Source organism: Pseudonaja textilis, chromosome 6 (genome assembly GCF_049901715.1).
Source record: "Pseudonaja textilis isolate UNSWEBS1 chromosome 6, rPseTex1.2, whole genome shotgun sequence".
In the NCBI taxonomy this organism is placed as follows: domain Eukaryota; kingdom Metazoa; phylum Chordata; class Lepidosauria; order Squamata; family Elapidae; genus Pseudonaja; species Pseudonaja textilis.
Genome location: NC_141995.1, coordinates 48,750,285 through 48,768,138, shown reverse-complemented (window position 1 = coordinate 48,768,138; position 17,854 = coordinate 48,750,285). Strand labels below are relative to the sequence as shown.

General features: G+C 44.3%; 1 long non-coding RNA gene across 2 annotated transcripts; it reads left to right on the top strand.

The window, feature by feature from the left end:
• The first annotated feature begins 4,457 nt into the window (after positions 1–4,457).
• Positions 4,458–17,488, top strand: LOC113435665 (uncharacterized). Of its 2 annotated transcripts, none has more exons than XR_015744161.1 (4): positions 4,458–4,494; positions 12,040–12,150; positions 14,334–14,415; positions 17,195–17,488. It is a non-coding gene; the product is annotated as an uncharacterized LOC113435665 (long non-coding RNA). The 2 variants fall into 2 exon arrangements; XR_015744162.1 differs by lacking the exon at positions 4,458–4,494 and adding an exon at positions 7,427–7,598.
• Positions 17,489–17,854: the final 366 nt, after the last annotated feature.

The following is a 17,854-nucleotide window of genomic DNA, read 5'->3' as shown; positions in this document are numbered from 1 at the left end:
CTTGCATATGCTCCTGCCAGCCACTCGTGTGGCCCAATTCTGAATAGGTCACAGCCCCAGCGCAGGAATTGGGGACCCCAATACAGAGTATTCTGGAGGCTCTCTGTTCTGACCCAGCTCCAACAAACCCCCATCTGAAGCAAACTGAAAGGTCCCTTTAATTAGGAGTGGTGGCAGCCCTGGCAAAAAGCTTCTCACAGCAGACTTAACAAGTCCATCCGGGAGAGGAATAGTTGTCTGCCACAGCTATTCATCTCCGCCTCCTGCCTTTTTATCCCCAGAACTAGGGAAGGGCTTCGTTAACAGTGGTGGTTCTTCTGTCCCAAGGACCGGCCCATAGATTTTCACTGCTCTCCTCTCCTCTGCCATCTGTGCATCAGGCACTGGACCCAGCTGTTCCTCCTCTTCCTCATCAGCCACTTCCAGACCTGGGAGCTGTTGACTCTCCATCTGAGGGCTGACGGATGGCTCAGGCTCCGCCTCCGCCTCTCTCTCTCTCTCTCTGCCATCTCCGTTTCCTCTTCCCCCTCGGAACTCTCAGGATGCCTTGATGCTGATGTTGATTCCCATGCTGCCGCCGCCTCTGATTCAGCTGCTGGAGGGGCCGGGCGGATGGATGACAATTCAAATAATACCATGTAAGTTGTAGTGCCTCTGGTCATTATCTGGACCATCCTAGTGGTTCACAGAAGCCATATGAATTGAGTATGTCCAGTTTAATGAAGGATCAGGCAGGATAGCAGCGTTCCTGTATTTGAGGGGCTGCCACAGAGAAGAGAGGGTCAAATTATTCTTCAAAGCATCCAAAGGCAGGACAAGAAGCAACGGATGGAAACCACTCGAAGTCAAATAATGGACCTTTTGATCTTCAGCATTAGACACTTCCAGATTAGACGCTTCTGGAAGCATGATCTCCCAAATTCTTCCATTGACCTATTCCAAGGATGAAGTTAATACAGTTAGTTCTTGACGTGCAGCAGTTCATTTAGTGACCGTTGGAAGTTACAACTGGGAAAAAAAAGATTTTTATGACCGTTTTTCATGCTTTTAAGACCAATGCAGCATCCCCATGGTCACGTGATCAAAATTCTGACCCTTGGCAACTGACTCATTTATGATGGTTGCAGGCAGCAGTGGGTTCCTACTTTGCTCACTACCAGTTTGGTGGGTGATTGTGTACGTGTGTGTGTATGCGCGCCCTTAATGTGTATGCAATGCATGCCCCTAACATGCATGCGTGCATACCCCTAACACACTTGTTTGCGCCCCCCTAGCATGCAAGTGTGCATTCCCTTAACACACTTATTTCCGTGCCCCTAACATGCAAGTGTGTGCGCCCCCAACACTCATTTCCACGCCCCTAACATGGAACCCCCATGCCCCTAACACACTTGTTTCCGTGCCCCTAACACACTTGTTTGCATGCCCCTAACATGTAAGTGCAAACACCCCTAACATGCTAATCAGCTGAGAGGAGAAAGAAATGAAAAGCTAGGAGCGACCCTCTCACCCGCCCATGCACTTGTTGCTTCTTTTATCCTCTCAGCTGATAGTTGGAGGGACCGGTTTGGCCATACCAGTTGTTTTTTTTTAGTACCAGTTCGCCTAAACTGGTCCAAACCAGTAGCATACCACCACTGATCCCAGGGTCATGACCTTTTGTGATCTTCTGACAGTCAACAGGGAAGCCAGATTCATGTTACAACTGTCTTCTGCCATATCTGTTGTCGGACGTTGGCGATCATGTCGACAATCTTATTTGGATCAACAGCCGCACGAAAAAGGGTGGCTGAGTTTTGTCCAAACCAGTCCCTTAGATTTTGAAGCCATGATGTTGTTCTTCTGCCTGGACCTCATTGGCTTTCAAATCTTTCCCTGGAGGAGGTTAAGTGAAGTATTTACAACTGCTAGTAACTAAAATTACTCTGTGGGTATTCATTTTGCGCCTAGCTAGGTGGCGGAATTTAGTCAGTCTCGATGATCTTCAAAAACTAAGCCCAGTCAAGACTTGGTGTCAGCTTTGGAAGCCATATTGAGATTCGATACTCCCACGCTGCCACAAAGCCTGAGAAAGTGAGAGCGGGGTGGATTCAATTGAATATAAGTAGACAATAAAATTCTTTCGTTAGTACAAGGTCATTGAGTGTGGCGCAGGATGAAATAAGGATCTTACTTTAGGACAGATCGTGATTGGGTCATGTGATGTGATGACAATCAAGGGGAGGGGGATGGATTTGTAGTTTTGAATATTGCAAGGAAGCCCAAAAACGTTCACATTCGGGATTCCACAGATGTGCCAGTTACTTATCTAAATAAAACAGTCTTTGAGAGATATGTGTCTTGGAGTTATTGACTGGAAAGAAGGGTTGCTGGAATGCTGACATTATCCCGAATCTTGACACTTGGTTAATCAGCCTCCAATGAATCCGAATAGAGTTGGAAGAGACCTTGTCTGGATGGAAGACAAAATGTCTACAATCCTGGCAGTGGTGGGGTTCAAAAATGTTTACTACTGGCTCTGTGGGTGTGGCTTGGTGGGTGTGGTGTGGCTTGGTGGGCATGGCAAGGAAAATCCCCATTCCCTCCCCACCTTACTAAGCTGCTTTCCAGCTCCGTTCTCCTGTGCAGGGCAACCAAAGAAGACCCAGCTGATCAGCTAGGACTCGATGGGAGGTGGAGAATAAATGGGGACAGGGCCAATCGGGTGGCATTTGCCAGTTCTCCGAACTACTCAAAATGTCCGCTACCGGTTCTCCAGAACTGGTCGGAACTGACTGAATCCCACCTCTGAATCCTGGGAATCCAACAACATTCTGGAAAAAGGTAACAACCAACCATTTCTGAATTGCTGCCAGAAAAAACCCAACATGGAGGTATTTGGAGCCACCAGCAGCTGAGCTGGACTTGACGCTATCAATCTTTTTTTTAGCAGTGTCATAAATATTGAAGGAGATAACCCTATCGAAGATGGCTTCTCCAAAATAATAGAAAGGACATTTTTTTAAAAATCCAGTTCTGCCAGGTTAATAATACCCATCCCTGTACATTATACTGATATCAAATACTGATACTCCAGTATTTGAAAGGCTGCCACAAAGAGGAGGGAGTCAACTTATTTTCCAAAGCTTTGGAGGGCAGGACAAGAAACAATGGATGGAAACTAACCAAGAAGGGAAGCAACCTGGAATGAAGGAGAAACTGCCTAAAAGTGAGGACAATTAACCAGTGGAACAGAAGTTGCCTTCAGATGTTGTGGGTGCTTCATCAGTTGAGCTTTTAAGAAGAGATTGGAAACAGTCACCCGTCTGAAATAGTAGAGGGTCTCCTTGAGCAGAGGGCTGGACTAGAAGACCTCCAAGACCTCTATTCTGATTCATTGGAAGGAAACTAACCAAGGAGAGAAGCAACCTGGAATGAAGGAGGAACTGCCTAAAAGTGAGGACAATTAACCAGTGGAACAGAAGTTGCCTTCAGATGTTGTGGGTGCTTCATCACTGGAGCTCTTTAAGAAGAGACTGGACAGTCACTTGTCTGAAATGGTATAGGTTCTCCTGCTTGAGCAGGGGGATGGACTAGAAGACCTCCAAAGTCCCTTCCACCTCTATTATTTGTAAAATCAGTATCAAGTGTTATCTAGTAAGTTACCTAAAAGTTTCAATTGATATGAGGAGTTATCCAACCCTTGTACATCAACATAATGATTCCTTGGTCTTTTTATCAGCTGGATAAAATAATTGATCACCTCAAAGCAGACTTCAATTAACAGATAACAGATAATCAGAGTTGGAAGGGACCTTATAGGTCATCTAGTCCAATCCCCCAACCCAAGTGGGAGACCCTACACCATTTCCGACAAATGGCAGTCCAATCTCTTCTTGAAAGTCTCAAGTGATGACGTGCCCTCAACTTTCTGGGGCAAGCTGTTCCATAGGTTGATGGTTCTCACTGTCAGAAAGTTTCTCCTTATTTCCAGGCTAAATCTCTCCTTGGTCAGTTTTCATCCATTATTCCTTGTCTGGCCTTCAGGTGCTTTAGAAAATAGCTTGACCCCCTTCCTCCTCTCTGTGGCAGCCCCTCAAATACTGGAAGACTGCTATCCTGTCTCCCCTGGTCTTTCTCTTTCACTAGACTAGCCAGGCCCAACTCCTGCAACCGTTCATCATAGGTTTCAGCCTCCAGTCACCTCATTATCCTGGTTGCTCTTTGCACTTTTTCTAGAGTCTCAACATCTTTTTTATAGTGTGGTGATGCTCTGTTTTCCTAAGTCCTAGAGAAATTTCCAAGAAGCTAGGTTTAAAATGAATTCCAACAAGAATGTTTACTTACATCACCTATCCCTGGATTTGCCATTGATATGGGACGGGCAGCCCTTGTTCTATCTTTCACAATGTTGAAATGTGGAGGTAGAAAATGACATTTACTACTCCTTTTTTTTAATACTTTCTTTTCCTCACTAGATGGCAGACGTGGAGTATTTTTTGGAAGCTTCTCGATGTGAGCAAAAATCACTACATGGAATAACAAAGAATTGGAAGGGACCTTGGAGGTCTTCTAGTCCAACCCCCTGCTATGGGAAATTGGAAACCCTTTACCATTTCAGACAAATGGTTGTCCAATCTCTTCTTAAATACGTCCACTGGTGGAGCATTTACAAGTTCTGGAGGCAGGTTGTTCCACGGATTAATTGTTCAGTCACAAAATGAATAATTATACATTGAGGACTGCCTGTAATCCAGGCCTCCTGGCCTCCGTCTGAATTGACAGACTTGAATCCTGGGCCCTAGGTAACAAAATGAAATTCAACATAGAGAAAAGTAAAGTTTGACACTTGGGCAAGAAAAACCAAAAGTACGCATACAGACTGGGTGAAACCAGGCTCAATAGCAGTAACTGTGAGAGGGATCTTGGAGTCTTAGTGGACAACCAGCTAAATAGGAGCTAGCAGTGTGCAGCAGCAGCCAAAAAAGCCAACACAATCCTAAATTGCATTAACAAAGGGATACACTCAAGATCAAGGGAGGTACTAGAATAGAAAAGATTTCTTTATTGGCCAAGTATGATTGGACACACAAGGAATTTGTCTTGGTGCAAATACTCTCAGTGCACATAAAAGAAAAGATATATTCGTCAAGAATCATCAGGTACAACACTTAATAATAGAGGGTACGATAAGCAATCAAATCATACTAGGAAACAGTCAATATAGATTGTAAGGATACAAGCGACAAAGTTACAGTCATACAGTCACAAGTAGGAGGGGATGGATGAACTATTACTTTGTAATAGTTGAACAGGGTTGAGGGAATTATTTGTTTAGCAGAATGATGGCATTTGGGAAAAACTGTCCTTGTGTCTATTTGTTCTGATGTGCAGTGCTCTATAGCATTGTTTTAAGGGTAGGAGTTGAATCAGTTTATGTCCAGGATGTGAGGGGTCTATAAATATTTTCACAGCCCTCTTTTTGACTCGTGCAGTATACAGGTCCTCGATGGAAGGCAGGTTGGTAATAATTATTCTTTCTGCAGTCCTAATTATCTCTGAAGTCTGTGTCTGTCCTGTTGGGTTGCAGAACCAAACCAGACAGTTATGGAGGTACAAATGATAGATTCAATAATTCCTCTGTAGAATACCACTTTAGTAAGACCACACCTAGAGTACTGCATCCAGTTTCGGTCCCCACACTATACAAAAGATGTTGAGACTCTAGAAAGAGCGCAGAGAAGAGCAACCAGGATCATGAGGGGACTGAAGGCTACAACGTACGATGAACGGTTGCAGGAACTGGGCCTGGCTAGTCTAGGGAAGAGAAGGACCAGGGGAGACATGATAGAAGTCTTCCAGTATTTGAGGGGCTGCCACAGAGAGGAGGGGGTCAAGCTATTTTCCAAAGCACCCAAAGGGCAGACAAGGAATAATAATGGATGGAAATTGAACAAGGAGAGATTCAACCTGGAAATAAGGAGAAACCTTATGACCTTAACATTTTCATACAGCTTTTTAAAAAAAAAATCTTAGAGGAAATACAATGAATTGGAAGAAAATTGAAATGGGAAGAAACTAAAATTAGAGACTGTATCAAGGAGCTTCAGGCCACTCTGAAGGAATTTTGTTTTAATTCTACTCAGAGAAAGAGAAAGAGAGAGAAAGAAAAAAAATCTGAAAATTCCTTGCCAATGTGATATTCAGCCTGGTATTACCTGGGAGAATAACATGATGGGTTGATATAGGAGACACACAATTTATACAATGCACACAAACACGGTACACATTTATTTATTTACTTATCAATTTAGCATATGGTACAGTGCACATGGATAACAGTACGAAAATTATATAGGAGAACCTAATACTAGAGTAGGCTTATGATGGAAATATATAATGAATTGTGTGAGGACTGAGGAATTTGAGAAATTATATTTAAGTTACAGGTTCCAATTTAAAATAGGTTGGTTCCTGAAAATGGAATGAGTGTTTTATATAGAGTATATTAACATCTAGGCCAATTATCCAATTGTGCATTATTTATTAGTTGAGGGAAATCTGCTTTTCCTCCTGTATAAGCTCTCAGGTGGCAGCTAGTGTCTATATGATCATAGGTGTGTCTATCTCTGTGTGTAACACATCTATATGTGAACAGATATGTATGTGTGTGTATTCAGATAAGAGATAAGAGATAGATAAAATAGATGATAAATAATAGCAGGATAGGTAGAATTAGATAGAAACACACACACACAAAATTAGGTAGATAGATATGGATTTTATATATGTGTGTGTTTTCTTAAGTTTTCGCGGGTACTTACATGTATGGTATTCAGCTTTGTTCGGGTATATTTCCCATGTCATATATATATATGATAGATGATAGAGATTAGATCAGATTGATAGATAATAGATAAATGACAGTAGAGCTAGATTAGATAGATAGATAGATAGATAGATAGATAGACAGACAGACAGACAGACAGACAGACAAATAGATATGGAAGATACATTAGATAGATGATAATAGATTGATAGATACAGATAGGTAGATAAATAGATATGGATGATATATATGGTAGATAGATACAAATAGATAGATACAGATAGATAGATACAGGTAGGTAGATAAATAGATATGGATGATATATGGAAGACAGACAGACAGACAGACAGACAGATAGATACAGATAGGTAGACAGATACATATGGATGATAGATAGCTAAAGAGATTTCAATATATGTATGGTACAAAATATTCCATTATGCAAAGCTATAGGCTTTCAAAAAAGCAAGTCATGGTATCTTAGGGTATCGCTGGCCTGTTTCCATAGCAACAGAAAGCTCAGCTACCACTGTATAATGCTCGGCTGAAAGAGGCACAGATTTTTCCCGGATGAAAAACATGAGGCCAAAAAAACTTGCTTGTCTTAAAATTCAGGGACTTTTGGCTGTGCATCTTATCTCCACCTTCATCGCGGCTGTTTTCTTTGAAGTTTTCTGATTTTTCCTTCATCTGACCCCCATTCCAGGAGCAATCCTCCACCTTTGTGGGGAGTCAGAGGAAGACATTAATAGCCCTTGACTTTTGGCCACAATCGAGAGACAGTCGTTCAGTGAGTTTCCCCTCCATTTTATGTCCTTTCTCATTCCGTAAATCACCTCCCTTGTTAAGTTAGTGACATGGTTCTTAAGTGAATCTGCCTTCCCCGGGGGTGAGATTCAAATTTCTTAACAACTGGCTCTGTGGGCGTGGCCTAATTTGTGCATGTGGCTTGGTGGTCATGTGACTGGCTGGGTGTGGCTTGTATGTAAATATTATATTTATGTATTTATTGCATTTTTTATAATTTGCAATTTGCTAGCAAGCAAACTTACAAAATTAACTCACAGCATACCATGTATGTTAAATACTGAATTTTTTATTTAAAAAAGAGCAACTATTACCCAAAAGCAGGCAAAGCAGGCAGACAGATTGAGTTGCTCACAGAATCAGATTCACTCAGAGATCTATCATTCTGCAATCAGCTACCTGAGTCTGTCACATAAAATTTGTTTGCAAGCAAACTCATAAAATTAACTCACAATAAAATTAACTCACATAAAATTAACTCACAATTAACTCACAATTTACAATGTATGTAAATATTGAATGTTTATATATATATATAGAGAGAGAGAGAGAGCGACTTTTACCCCAAATCAGGCAAAACAAGTAGGCAGATTGAGTTGCTTACAGAATCACAAATTCACTTAGAGATCTATCTTTTTGCAATCTGCTACCTGTGTCTGCACTGAAAAATAGAAACTTCATGTCCTAAGAAGGTTCAGCTCTGCTTTTAGATTAGCTAGAAAGCAAGAAATCCAACTATTTCCTGCTTTCTAGCTAATCTAAATCTCCCAGCACAGCAGAACATCTGATGGTCAGGGGGGGAAAAAACGGAAAAATATCAACTTACCAAACGCAGGCAAATTGGATGGTGCGCATACCAGGTAAGGAGTAATTGGGCGCGGTGGGGCCAGCCATTGGCACGATTTGACAGTTCTCTGAACTGTGCAGAATTGCAACAACTGGTTCTATAGAACCGGTCCAACCAGGTAGAATCCAACCCCTGGCCTTCCCCATGGAATTTGCTCATCAGAAGGTCACAAAAGGGGACCATGTGACCCCAGGACAGTGCAACCGTCATAAATATGAACCAGGGTTGTGGCCCACCGGACTTGGATAATGAGGAGGTTGGGAAGAAACTTAAGCCAGTTCTGGGGCCTGAGGAAGGCTCTGAGGGATGCTCTGCGTCAGACGTAGAGATAGAGCCGGGGCTGTCCAACATTTCCCAGCCACTGGAGAGGCAGCTGCCTTTGGGGGCTGATATGAGTCAGGAAGAGGAATAGCTGGGGCCTGTTCCAGATGCACAGAGCTGTTAGGCGAAGGGAACAAGAGATGACAAGGAATCTACTTGGGAAGCAAAGCACATGTGGACACTGATTGGCCCCTCCCTGGCTGGGGAATAAATAGAAGGAAAGGAGAGTGATGGCTGTAGGAGACAACAGTTCATCTTTCTGAAGATTTTGCTCATGGTGTTTCGTGCCACAGAGACTGCTTGCAAGAACTTAATTTGCAGCCTTTTGGGCCTTGTAAGGAACTGATAAGGTTTGTTGCTGCTGTTAACTCTTCAAAGGACTATTATATGGACTTTTTTGGTGGGTGAATGCCGTTAATCACAGGTGGGCTGCACTTTCGTTGACAAGGGGTTCACTGGTTGTGAGAAGGACCAGGGGAGACGGGATAGCAGTCTTCCAGTATTTGAGGGTCTGCCACAGAGAGGAGGAAGGGGGTCAAGCTATTTTCCAAGGCACCTGAAATAATGGATGGAAACTGAACAAGGAGAGATTCAACCTGGAAATAAGGAGAAATTTTCTGACAGTGAGAAAATCAACCCATGGAACAGACGTTGCCTTCGGAAGTTGTGGGAGTTTCATCACTGAAGGCTTTCAAGAAGAGACTGGACTGCCATCTGTCAGAAATGGTGTAGGGTCTGCTTGGGCAGGGGGTTGGACTAGATGACACACAAGGTCCCTTCCAGCTCTGTTGATCTGTTAAGAGTGCTTGATCCACTCAACATATGAAAATCCTCTAGCCTCTAAACCAGAGATCCCCCAAACGTGGCAACTTTTAAGACTTGTGGACTTCAATTCCCAGAATTCCTAAGCCTGCTAGCAGAGGAATTCTGGGAGTTGGAAGTCCACAAGTCTTAAAAGTTGCCACATTTGGGGACTTCTGATGTCAGAATGGGCCAGAGAGGCGGGCACTGTGTGCTAGTTAAAAGAGTTTGCTGGTTTATTGGGAATATCTTCCTTTTTCTAAGTTTCAAAGGACTTCTGTGATCCCTCTTTCCACAGCCTTTGGAGTGGGCTATGATTCCTGGGGTAGTGGTGTTGTTGTGTTAGATTAGGTTAACAGAGTTGGAAGGGACCTTGTGGTCATCTAGTCCAACCCCCCACCCAAGCAGGGTTACAATGGGAATCTCTTCACTGTGCATTAATATGGCTCCCACCATGGGCTTCCCTGTGTGCTCAGGCCTAACTTTTGTCCTTTTTTCCCCTTAAGAGCAGAGGTCTCCAAACTTGGCAGCGTTAAAACTTGTGGACTTCAACTCCCAGAATTCCTCCTCCAGTCATGTTTGCTCAGGAATTCTGGGAGTTGAAGTCCACAAGTCTTAAACTGGCCAAGTCTAAAGACCCTTGTCTTAGGCTGAAAATCTTAGTTGCTATAGCAGAGGTCTTCAAACTTGGCAGCTTTATGACTTGTGGACTTCAACTCCCAGAATTCCTGAGCAAACATGACTGGAGGGGGAATTCTGGGAGTTGAAGCCAATAAGTCTTAAAGTTGCCAAGTTTGCAGACCTCTGCTATAGCGCCTAAGATTTTCAGCCTAAGACAAGGGTCTTCAAACTTGGCCAGTTTAAGACTTCAACTCCCAGAATTCCTGAGCTAACATGACTGGAGGAGGAATTCTGGGAACTGAAGTCCACCAGTCTTAAAGTTGCCAAGTTTGGGGACCCCTGCCTTAAGGACTTGCAGGGAAATTTGCCTGGCTTTGATCCGGCCTTCACTTGCTTTCAACTTTGCTGGATTTGGCCTAGCCAAACTCCAAGAACCTCCTCCTCCTTCTTCTCTCCCGGCCACCAATCGCAGCCTTTTGTGGTGGCCAACTTCCCCTGGAACCGATTTGAGGTGGCCTTGTCACTCATTGGCCAAACCCCTCGGCTTCTCCACCTATTGCCTTTTTCTGAGATCTCAACAAGGAAGAAGAACAGGATGGGTTGTTTTAGGAGCAAGCCGGAAGAGCCCGAAGGTCTCATATTCTCTTTTCTAGATCCAGAAGAGCCTAGAGCGGCTGTGGTTTTTAGACCCACCCAGAATGGTGGCCCAGGAAGGGTGCAGGTTAGAGGCAGGGCAGTACCCTGGTCTCTGCCCAGCCAGGAGCAGAGGTTTTAGGGGGGACCTAAAACCCAAATAAAAACTGAATATATGGGATGAGCCATTTCAGCTGCAGGGAAACAGTTCTGGTTTTTGGTTGGTTTTTTGAGGGGGAAGGATCTTTTGGGTGAGCAGGATGGAAAAATGCTGGTACCCAACCCAATTCTGCCCTGGTTACTTCCATGTTTGGGAGGACAGCCCTTGGTCTCTCTTAGGATAGATAGATATAGATAAATGGAGGGAGGGAGGGAGGGAGGGATAGAGAGAGAGAGAGAGAGAGAGAGAGAGAGAGAGAGAGATACATAGGTGATATACAGAGATAGATAGATAGAGATTAGATAAATAGAGAGAGAGAGACAGACAGAGAGAGAAGAGAGAGATGATAGATAGATAGATAGATAGATAGATAGATAGATAGATAGATAGAGACAGACAGACAGACAGACAGATATAGATATAGATAAGATTAGATTAATAGATAGAGATCGATATCTATATATCTATATAACTATATCTTTCTTTCTTTCTTTCTTTCTTTCTTTCTTTCTTTCTTTCTTTCCTTCCTTCCTTCCTTCCTTCCTTCCTTCCTTCCTTCCTTCCTTCCTTCCTTCCTTCCTTCCTTTCCTCCCTTCCCTTCCCCTTCCCTTCCCCTTCCCCTTCCCCTTCCTTTCCTTTCCTTTCCTTTCCTTTCCTCTCCTCTCCTCTCCTCTCCTCTCCTTTCCTTTCCTTTCCAGGGAAGATAAGGAAAAGAAAAGGAAAATATACCCTTAGGCCGAAAGTAGAAGGGAAATAGTTGCTTTTGCCACCCCAATCTTGGGTGTTTACAGGAAAATTGTCATGAGAATCCCCTGAAAAGAGTCACCTGAACAGGTAGATTCTGGTGAGAATGACGAGTTGGCAAAAATGAACCAACCAAACCCCGTCATTGGGTTTCTTCCCCCAACGAAATCAAAAGCCAAATGCTTTTGCTCTTTAAAAACGACGTGGAAAACTTAAGGGTTGCCAAGGAAAGGATTTCATCCCTCCCAGCCTTTCTAATTTTCTCCCCCCTCCTGCCCCCCCGCTTCTTTTTGGCAGCTCAGAAAGCTGAAGAGAGGAGCTACCGACACCGCGATGAGGGTCCCTCGACCTCGTATCACAAGAAGACCTCCGTCAGCAAAACCTCCCGGGAGAAATTGAGAGGAAAAGGTAAGAGAGCCGGCATCTCTTCCTCAGAAAACCCCAAATATAATCAGTCTCTCCTCTCTTTCTCTGAAGCTTTGGAACAGAATGGGCATTTAAAAAAAAAAAATTCATTTTCTATCTCCATCCTCTCACCTGTGTATGGAGGAATAATTTATACAAGCTATAGATAAGATGAATTAGGTTGACTTTATAGATTCTTTTATTATGCTCAAATAAACAAAATAAACCTTTAGAGGAGATGAAAATCAGGGGGTGGGAAAGGCCTAGTTGTTTTTTTTTTTCAGTTCATTCAAAATCCACGACAGACCTCAATGTTGCATAGCAATCATTGAAAACACAGGGGCTTGGTTGGCATGAGTCACACAAAAAAGGATCCAGACAGTATAAACTAGCATGTAGTTCTGCCAGGTAGACCTATTACCACCTAAGATTTTTAGCCTAAGACAAGGGTCTTCAAATTTGGCCAGTTTAAGGCTTGTGGACTTCAACTCCCAGAATTCCTGAGCAAACATGACTGGAGGAGGAATTCTGGGAATTGAAGTCCACAAGTCTTAAAGTCGCCAAGTTTGGAAACCTCTGCTGCAGCACCTAAGATTTTCAGCCTAAGACAAGGGTCTTCAAACTTGGGCCAGTTTAAGACTTCAACTCCCAGAATTCCTGAGCAAACATGACTGGAGGAGGAATTCTGGGAGTTGAAGTCCACAAGTCTTAAAGTCTCCAAGTTTGGAGACCTCTGCTGCAGCACCTAAGATTTTCAGCCTAAGACAAGGGTCTTCAAACTTGGGCCAGTTTAAGACTTCAACTCCCAGAATTCCTGATCTAACATGACTGGAGGAGGAGGAATTCTGGGAGTTGAAGTCCACAAGTCTTAAAGTCGCCAAGTTTGGAGACCTCTGCTGCAGCACCTGAGATTTTCAGCCTAAGACAAGGGTCTTCAAACTTGGGCCAGTTTAAGACTTCAACTCCCAGAATTCCTGATCTAACATGACTGGAGGAGGAGGAATTCTGGGAGTTGAAGTCCACCAATCTTAAAAGCTGTCAAGTTTGAAGACCCCTGTACTTCAAAAGCAAACAAGAAGAACCAGAAGGCACCATATTCTTGTTCCTAAGTCACTTCCTAAGAAATGATGAGAAACCCACTTCTTCCTCATCTATCAATGGGCAGGCTTAAAACTTGTGCACAGCTGTCTTAACAACATTGACGTCAACCCACAGTGGGAAGCCAAATTGGGCTGTTGAACACCCAGATGCAGGCAGTTGCGTAGATGAAAAGGTTTTGAGTTTCCCCACCAGCGTTGGTCAACTCTGAACAGGGTCTGTACCCAACATGGTTTTCTGCCAGACCTTCTTGTTTAAGTGGGGGGGTCTTGTTTCTAGCCCTCGCTGTGACTAGGGTGCTTCTCGACAAAATAGCAATAGCACTAGTAGCAGTAGCACGTAGACTTATATACAACTTTATAGTGCTTTGCAGCCCTCTCGAAGCGGTTTACGGAGTCAGCCATCTTGCCCCCCAACAATCTGGGTCCTCATTTGACCCACCTTGGAAGGCTGGGAGGCTGAGTCAACCTGGAGCTGATCAGGATTGAACTCCTGGCAGTGGGCAAAATTGGCCCTGCAATACGGCATTCTAACCACTGGGAAGGAAGGGAAGGAGGGGAGGAGGAAAGAAAGAGCATGTGCAATAGCATTTAGACTTATATACCACTTCACAATGCTTTTGCGGCTCTCTCTAAGCGGTCTACGGAGTCAGCCATCTGGGTCCTCATTTGACCCACCTCAGAAGGATGGAAGGCTGAGTCAACCTCCAGCCTGTCAGGATTGAACTCCTGGCTGTGCGCAGAGTTGGCCCTGCAATACTGCATTCTAACCACTGTGAAGGAAGGAAGTCAGTCAATGGGACTTTGAGGCAACTGGTACTTCAGTGGTTTGGGGAGGCATTCTGGCTCCCTTGCAGTTTGCAAATCGGTGGCCCCAGCCTGTAGGCCCAGCCGCTCCAACCTCTGGCAGACAGCGGGGGCAAATAGATGGTCTCAAGCAACACCCCCCTCAACAACACTGGTGTGCTTGGTTCAGTCGGACGCCCGTATTATTCCTAGGCCTTCCGCAGGAACCCCATTTTCCCTCGTTTTTTTTTAAGCATTTGTTTCTACATGCCTGCACGCTCATAATTCCTCCCTCCCTTGCAGTGTCCGTTACGAAGAAGCGGCAGGTACCCAAAATTATTCTCACGCCGCCCTCAACCGAAGATTTGGTGTTCAGTGATGACCAGTGAGTACCACCCACCGTGCCTGGGACGAGGGAGATGCTCAGGAGACTGGCAACGCCGGCTCTTGGCAGGACAGGGCGGAGGGATTCCACTTTTCAGAAATTATAATTTAAAAGAGAATGTTGACAAGATGATGCATCGGTGGTATTCAACACCAGATAAGTCAGGGGTGTCAAACTCAAGGCCCCAGGGTGCGTGTGGATCTAGCCCGTGGAGTTCTTAGATCTGGCCCGTGAAGCCGGCCTGGAAATAACAAACGGCCACCTCATGGTGCCTCTGCCAGCGAAAACAAAGCTCGAGAGGGCCATGCACAGCTTGCCCAGCAGAGGTGGTATTCAGCCAGTTCTGACCAGTTCTGGAGAAGTGGTAGCGGAAATATTGAGTAGATTGGAGAGCCGGCAAATGCCGCCTCTGATTAGCCCCGCCAACCCCATCTCTTCTCTGCCTCCCGAGTCCCAGCTGATCGGCTGGGTCTTCTTTGGTTGCCCTGCACAGGAGAACGGAGCTGGAAAGCAGGTTAGTGGGGTGGGGATTTTGCAGTAACCTTCCCCTGCCATGCCCACTAAGTCATGCCCACAGAACCGGTAGTAAAATTTTTTTGAATCCCACCACTTACCTGCCCAGGCTCCATTTTCGGCCACGACAGCTTCCTGCAGCCCTCTGCCAACAAAAATGGAGCTCGGGGGGGACACACACAGCCCTCCTGGGCTCCGTTTTCAGCCGTGATGGCCTCCTACAGCCCTCTGCCCAAAAAATGGAGCTCAGGGAGGCCTCACACAGCCATCTCAACCTCTGGTTTTGGCCACAACAGCCTCCTGCCAACAAAAATGGACCTCAGGGAGGCCTCACACAGCCCTCCCAGACTCCGTTTTCAGCCACAACAGCCTCCTGTCAACAAAAATGGAGCTCAGGGAGGCCTCTCAGGCTCTGTTTTTGGCCACAACAACCTCTTGTCAACAAAAATGGAGCTCAGGGAGGCCCCACACAGCCCCCCCTGGGCTCCGTTTTCAGCCACAACAGCCTCCTGTCAACAAAAATGGAGCTCAGGATGCCCTCCCAGGCTCTGTTTTCATCCACAACAGCCTCCTGCCAACAAAAATGGTGCTCAGGGAGGCCTCACACAGCACTCCTGGGCTCCATTTTCGGCCACGACAGCCTCCTGCTGCTCTGCCAACAAAAATGGAGCTTGGCAAGGCCACACACAGCATTCCCGGGCTCTGTTTTCGGCCGCGGCATCCTCCTGCAGCCTTCTGCCAGCGAAAACGGAGCCCGGGCCGACCATGCACTGCCTCCACGAGCTCCGTTTTTGCCGGCAGAGGATTTCAGGAGAGCGTCGCAGCTGAAAACGGAGCCTTGATGAGTGACATCAAGCTAGGCATGCGCTCCCCACCCTCCTCTGGCTACCCCCCTTCCAAGGTTAAACACAACCGTGATGCGATCCTCAATTAAATCGAGTTTGGCGCCCCTGAGGTAAGTTATCTAAGATGTATAAAGGCATGTCCAACGTACGTTGGTAGTGTAAAAGCAAAGGGGGGACTTTTTACAGGGTGCCCCTGTGATAAAGCAAAATTAAAAAAAATTGGACTATGATTCCTATCTTCATGCAGACAATCCTGAAAATGGAGATGAATATGAAACCAGAACTTTTCCTCATGGGTCTAATGGAAAAAGAATTGGAGAAAAAGATTGGCCTTTTTTTGTTACTGTATATGTTGACAGCAGCAAGATTATTTTTGTGAGCAAAAATGGAAGGACGAATGGTTGTAGAAGCAGATGGAGTTGGTTGAAATGGCAAAACTGACTATTTTTGATTAAAGAAAAGAACAGAAGTACTTTTGTTTCCACATGGAAGCCATTTCTGAACTTGGTGCTTGACGTGGAAAAGAATGAAAATTTGATTTTGGGTTTTCCCGATTAGACTGACGGATCTTTATAGAAATGGCATATTATTCATATTATTATTCTTCATATTATTATGAAAAAAACAAAAAAGTTGTGATTTGATGTTCATGCTTTATTTTACTGCAGCAGAGAGAGTCGGAAGTCAATGTGTTTTTTCTTTTTCTTTCCCTTCCTCATTTTTCTTCCCCCTTTTCCCTTAACTGTCCTCTTATTTGCTTTTCTTTTTTAATAACACTTTATCTCTCTCTATAAAAGTGAAATACCACTCACGCATCATCACGAAATCTCCAGAACCGTAAAGCCTACAAACCTGAAATTTGGCATGTACGTTCCTCTTGGCTTCTAGGGGTTCACTAAGAAAGGATTTTTCCAAATGACCATCAGAGTATTAGTATTTCGTATATTACTATTATTAACACGCTCTGATGCTAAGGAATTCTACTCCCCCTCTCCACCTGAAAAGAAATCTGTTCCAAAGGCAAGCAGAGGGGAGGAGTTTCAGTTTCAGTTTTAGTTTCACAGCACCAAAGCAGCTTTAGTACAGAACAGTTGAGCTAAGCCACACCAGGCTCCTTGCTGTCTCCTTTTTGCTCACATAGCAAATACTCTTTCAGTTTCTAAACAGCCTTCAGTTCTCTCACACACTGACAAGACGCTAGCCAGATGAATAGTGATGGATGCTGGTAAGCAGAGGCACAATTTTTTTCTTCTTATTTTCCTCCCCCAAAACTAAGCCCGACCACATAGTTTTGTAGTGAAGCATGAGTATTCAGCTAGTAACTTAATAAAAATGTATTTGGATAATGAAGTTAGGGGCCGCTTATAACTACAGGTGCATCTTCTGACCTCAGTTGCTTCTTGTCTTATTTTTCTTTGCAGAATGCAGTAATATTGGCCTTGTCATCGAAATCATGGGATGTACAGAGGAACGGAACTACTCCTGAGTAACTGATCAGAAACTGCTTCAGCGTAGCCCAGCTGCCTCTTCTTTGAACAACGTCAAGTCATCATCACTTCTATTTTTTAGAAGTCGATATAGATTATCTTTTATAACTGGCATTCTTGCACGGTGCTTACCTAAGCCCTGTTGAAGACTGGGGGGGGGGATTTTAAATAAAGCTAATTAAACATCTGTATAAATTGAAGAGAGAAAATAAAATAAAAACCAAAGGGGGAAATGCTTTAATCTTTTTTTCTTACTAAATATTGTAAGTTCCTTGAGCTTGGCTTAAAAAAAACAACAACCAACAAGGTGGGGACAATCTTGTCTGCAGTGCAACCACGACTAAGCAGGGATTTGCATCAGGAGTTTGATTTTATTCTGAACACATCAGGTTGTCTCTGTCGTCATCTGTGGTTGATGACACTGATCTCAGCTCCCTTGCCGTGTTTTTTTTAAAATGGAACCTACATGCCCAAAACGAAATGCCCCTCACGCATCATCACAAAATCTCCAGAACCGTAAAGCCTACAAACTTGAAATTGGGCCCGTATGTTCCTCTTGGCTTCTAGGTGCTCACTAAGAAAGGATTTTCCAAA